The sequence below is a fragment of the Tupaia chinensis genome, unplaced genomic scaffold, assembly GCF_000334495.1.
Source record: "Tupaia chinensis unplaced genomic scaffold, TupChi_1.0 Scaffold146907_1, whole genome shotgun sequence".
In the NCBI taxonomy this organism is placed as follows: domain Eukaryota; kingdom Metazoa; phylum Chordata; class Mammalia; order Scandentia; family Tupaiidae; genus Tupaia; species Tupaia belangeri.
Window position 1 is genome coordinate 2,051,779 of NW_006206760.1, and position 6,000 is coordinate 2,057,778.

A 6,000-nucleotide genomic window follows, 5' to 3' on the forward strand; every position below is an offset into this window, starting at 1 on the left:
TATGGGCCTATGTTGTCTAATACGGCAGTCACTGTTGGTCCAAATGAAGATGTGTGCAAATATAAACTGCATTCTGGATCTCAAAGAGTTAGCATGAAAAGAATGTGTAACATCTCATTAGTAACTGTTCTTTTTTTAAATAAAAATTGTATTTACTTAGAAGCATTCAGAATGTCAACAAAACAGCTGCAACTTTTTTTTTTTTTTCCCAATTACAGGGTGGTATTCAGTTAACAGAACAACAATTATTTCATATTAGCTGCATCAGAGACAACTGAAGATGAAAAACTACCATCCCCATATATAACTAATTTGTGCGGTGCACCAACAAGAACCTGCTTTAAATTTCCATGCCAATTTCCAACCCCCATACTGTACCAGGCAAGGTTAGTGGCTACTGAAAATACCACCAGGACAGGGCTACCTAAAGACACATTCGGTAGTGTGTTAACTGTACAAAAAAAGACACTGTACAGTTTAAAAACAAATCTTACACAGCCTTACATTTCAATTTTTTTCTTTAAAAGGAGTGAGTTGTGGACAGGGGGGTTAAATGCTTTATAGAGAAGAAAAAAAAAACTGCACTAGAACCAACTTATTCATCATCTTCTTCTTTAACCTCATCCTCTTCATCTTCCTCTTCTTCCTCATCTTCTTCATCTTCCTTGTCTTCCTCCTCTTCCTTCTTTTTCTTGCTCTTTTCAGCCTCGGCCACTCCCTTTTTTGCTGCATCAAGCATTCCTTTAGCTCGGTATGCAGTAATATCGTTTTCACATTTTTCCTTCAGCTTAGCAGCCTTTTTTTCCTCTGGCTGTCTGTCATCTGCAGCGGTGTGATTCCACATCTCTCCCAGTTTCTTTGCTACATCAATGGATAGGCCAGGATGTTCTCCTTTGATTTTTGGGCGATCTTCAGAACAGAACAAGTTTGTTTTAAGTCACTGGGTCCAGCACTCGAACCATGGTCGGCTACATGAGACTCTAGCAACATAACCATTACGCCATCTGCTGGTCCCCAAAAGACCTTAATTTAGAATGACTAAGTTATTTTCCAAAGTTAGCACATAGTGCCACTTTTTTTTTTTTTTTTTTTTTTTTTTTGAGGATTTGTGTTATAGGGCACGTGTGCTCACCAGAAAGACAGAGAGAGACCTGGCGGCTTGCTTTCTCCCTTTGCCTCTCTCCCTCTGTCTGCCTGCCTCTGGTCAAATTATGAATAATCATAAATAAAGTTAAATAAATTATTTTTAAAAAATTAGAAAAATAGGCATTCACAGGATAGCTTTTTATAACTGTCAAAGAAAGAAGAGGGAAGAGAATAAAGGCAAAAGTAAGGAAGAAAAAAAAGAGAAAAAGAAAGAGAGGGGAGAGGAAGAAAATCTTTGTACCAAGGGAAGTGTGGTAGCATGGGGGCAGTGAAGAATCTTCCAGGAAAGCCTGGGCATCAGTTGCTAAGCACAAGTCTAAGGGAAGCTGCAGGCAATGTGAACCGTGACCAAGAACATGCTAAACATGCAAAACCATTAACTGGGCATCCAACATAAATGAAAAATCCAAGTATAGCAATAACATAAAAACATATTTCTTTTATCTTTTCTTTTTTTAATTCACTTTTTAAAATATCATTTTCTTTTATACATTCAATCACATTGTTTAGCTTACAAAGTGGATATTTCAATATGTGAACATAATTCTCCCTAGTCCAGTTGATAAAATTATAAAATATCTTCAATAGATATTTCTTTGTCCCATTAATGCTTCGCCTCCATATTTTTCTTCTAAGTGTCCTTCCTCAGGCCCTGCTCTTCCACACACACTATATCTGGTATTTACACCCATTTACTGTGTGTGTATATCCTTCAGTCAATCAGTTTCAGTCATGTGGACACTTGGTGTATATTGAGTGGTGACATACAGTGTCTCTCCTTCATAGCCTGGCTTGCTTCACTCAGCAGTAAATCTTCCATGTTCTTCCACTTTCTGTCAAAAGCCAGGTTTTTTTCTTTCTTTTTTTTTTATGGCTGAATAGTATTCCATAGAGTATATGTGCCACAGTTTTTCTATTCATTCATCTGTTCAGGGGCATCTGAGCTGTTTCCATGACTTAGCAATTGTGAATAGTGCCACAATAAACATTGATGTGCAAGCACTTTTCTGATTAAGAATTCTTCTGTTCTTTGGGTAGATACCAAGGAGTGGGATTGCTGGATCATACGGTAGTTCTATTTGTAGATTTTTGAGGAATCTCCAAATTGTTCTCCACAGTGGCTGGACTAATTAACATTACCAGCAGCAGTGTAAGAGAGTTCCCCTTTCACCACACCCCAGCCAACACTTATCATTTTTTCTTTTTTTTAATCTTAGACATTCGGACTGGGGTTAGGTGGTATCTCACTGTAGTTTTGATCTGCATTTCCCTTATGATGAGGGATGTTGAGCATTTTTTCATGTGCCTCTTTTTTCCAAACTGCTTGAGTTCCTTGTGTATTCTCATTATCAGTCCCTTATCTGATGCATAATTTACAAAAAATATTTTCCCATTCTGAGGGCTGTCGATTACAGAAACAGACATGTGGACCAATGGAACAGAATAGAGTCCCCAGAAATAAATCCCTAAACATACAGTCAACTGATCTTTGACAAGGGGTACCAGTCCATCCAGTGGGAATAGGAAGATCTCTTCAGCAAATGGTGCTGGAAAAACTGGATTTCCACCTGCAGAAAGATGAATCTGAACCCCTCCCTCTCACCTTTGAGAAAAATCAAGTCAAGGTGGATCAAAGCCATATTTCCTTTTTCTAAACCTATTTTTTTTTTAAAGCTAAAGATATTTAAAATAGGAGTAACTGAGGATGGTCCCATTGCTTACTAGTTGAGGGAAAACCCATGTGGATGACTCTGGTTCGAATCCCAGCCTGGTGGCTTGAAAAACATATCAAGCACGTGTGCATGCGTGCCCAAAAAGGCCCGACAGGATGGAGGAATGGAGGAGAAGGGATTGCAGTTGACCACGCCCCATAGGGAGGTGTTTTTTCCCTCTCCCTCTTTGTGTGTCTCCATCTCTCTCTCTCTAGTGAGTGCAAAGCCCTCTGGCAATGGGAAAAAATTAGGAGTAACTGATTTTTAAAATGAGTCGTTCTTTTTTCTTCTTCTTTTTTTTAAAAGAATTATTTATTTAATTCCATTTGTTACTATTATTATTATTTTAATTTGACCAGAGAGAGACAGAGAGAGAGAAAGGGAAAGCAAGAAAGCAAGTCACCTGGTTTGGACTTGAACTGCAGTTGGCTATGTGGGAATTCAGGGCCTTTAACTACCATGCCACCTCCCGGTCCCAAGTTGTTCTATTTTTAACCACGTAGTATGAGAATGCCTTTCCCTTGTATTCAGGATATTTAATGAAAGAGTAAAATCAACTGAGGTAGGCAGAAAGGACAGAGCATAATCCATACCTGGGAACCTTACCGTATCTCTGGAGATAAAAATTCTGTATGGGAAGTTATATTATAATTACTGAGCTATGCAGTAAACAATAAGGTCAAAGTTGTACAGAATATAATAACTATTTTTCTAAAAATCTCTCTAGGGCTGACACCAGAGAAATTACGGAATGATGGAGAAGATGGTACTGAGGTAAATAGTTATAAACAGAGATCCCAAATACGATATCCCTAACAGAGTCAAATTCTTGGCTCTGTTTAGGAGAGAATTTTAGTCAGATACACTTTAAAAAACAATTTTTTTTTATTATAAAGCATCAAAAACCCCCAAGCATTTAAAATTTTTCTGTACTTACTGGACAGTAAACAAATCCATCACTTTTTTCATCAATGAAAACTAATTTGGTCCCGTTTGGGTCAGGAAAAATCTTTTTCACGCCGACAGGGTGTCGATAATCATTAACGAATTGCCAGTCTTCAATGTAGAAATATTGAATGACTCCAGTCTAAAAATAAATAAATAAATAAAAACACTCATGGAAATATGAAAGATAGACAAAAAAATACTTTCAGCATTTAAAATAACCTTATATCCTCATTTTAAGATAAAAATGCCATATTTTTTTTATGAAGGAAGGGTCTAAGGATAATATTTAGTTTACATGAAAGGTGTAGACCTAAGAAAAATCAGTAAAGTGGGGATGTACATTTAATTCAGTGGTTTATTAATGCTAATATTATTAGTGATACTAAAGCATAATTGATATTAATACTTCCTCCTTGCTGAAAATACCTTTATTATTTAATAATCATTTTCTCCCCCCCTAGAATTAGAGACATTCATTTAACTTTCAAATCATGTTATTTCAATAATTTTTGCTAATAATTAACAGATAAATCAGAGATTAATTTTCAGATTAAAAACAAAAAAATTAATATAATCTATTATATTTTTCTATATTAGCAATAAACATGTAAACACCAAAATAAAAACTATAATACCATTTATGAGCACTCAAAAAATGAAATGCTTAGGTGTAAATTTTTTTAAAGTATTGCTTTTTATTTAACTTTATTTATTTTAATTGGTAAGAGAGGGACAGAGCAAGAGAGAGAGTGATATATATATATAGAGAGAGAGTGAAAGCAAGCCACCAGCTCTGGAACTCAAACTGTAGTCGGCCATGTAGGAATCCAGCCCCCTTAACCACCACGCCACCTGCCGGCCCTGACTCAGGTATAAATTGAACAAAACAGACACAAGACTTACATTGGGTCATTGGGAAAGTCATGATGCAGTTTTGCATAGGAAAACACAGGAAAACAATACATCATGACTTTTCTGACAACCCAGTATAATGAAAACTATAAACATCAATAAAATAAATCAAAGAACTAAATAAAGGAGAGGTGTACTGTGTTCATGGATTAGAAAACTGGGTTGACACAGCAAAGGTGTTAATTATCTCCAACTGATATACAGGTTTACTATCATAAATATTACATATCAGTAAAGATGTCAGCAAAGTGTTTGTAGATATAGACAAAATTATTCTAAAATTTCTATGGAGTGGTAAAGGAACTAGAATAGTTAAACCAATTTTGAAAACCATGTGGGGAGGAACCAGCAGTCAGTGTAATGGCTATGTCACTGGACTCCCATGTAGTTGACTGCGGTTCGAGTCCCGGACCCGGTGGCTTAAACTCACGTCGGGTGTGTGTGTGCATGTGCCCAAGATCATGAGAGGAGAATGGAGGAGAAGGGATTGTGGTATGGCCATCCCCCCTGGGGGGTGATTTCTCTCTTTCTGTCTCTCTGTCTCTCTCTGTCTGTCTGGTGAGCACATGCACCCTATACCAAAAACTTCTGAAAAAAAAAAAAAACAAAAAAAACAGAAAAGAATTGCTTACAGTCACAAAAATGACAAAAGCAAACCAGGCCACCTAAGTATGTAATTAATCACAGGTAACCCTATGACTAGTATTAGACTCAATATAGAAAAACCCGGCAGGAAAAAAACGACCAAAACGGTGGGGAAATGTGGAATCCCTAGTTCTCGCTTAGAGAAGGCCATACGTACGTCGGTGCCATAGATGAGGAAGTCGGCGGTGAGGGCGTGACACAGGATGCGGCACTTATCGTCCACTGCTGGGAAAAGCCGAGTCTCCCGTTCTTCCTGAGTATCCAAGATTTCACTTTCTATCTGAAACGTAAATAGCAGGGCTTTGTAGATGGAGCTGAGTAAACGTGGTGTGCGGGATCTAGGATGGGAGTTCAGGAGATCATTCCCTTAAATTCAGCTAAATGTTGGGACCAGCAGTTAGCGTAATGGCTATGTCGCTAGACTCCCATGTAGTTGACCAAAGTTCAAATCCCGGACCCGGTAGCTTAAACTCACACCAAACATAGGTGCATGAGTGCCTAAGATCCCAAGAGGAGAATGGAGGAGAAGGGATTGTGGCGTGTCCAACCCCCTGGGGGGTGATTTCTCACTTTCTATCTCTCTGTCTCTCTCTGTCTGTCTGGCGAGCACACACACCCTATAGCAAAAAAAAAAAAA

The 6,000-nt window shown here is 37.8% G+C and overlaps 1 protein-coding gene across 1 annotated transcript in view; it reads right to left on the reverse strand.

The window, feature by feature from the left end:
• The window catches only part of WDR19 (WD repeat domain 19), a 96,126-nt gene that overhangs the window by 46,919 nt on the left and 43,207 nt on the right, over nucleotides 1-6,000 (reverse strand). The window lies entirely within an intron of this gene.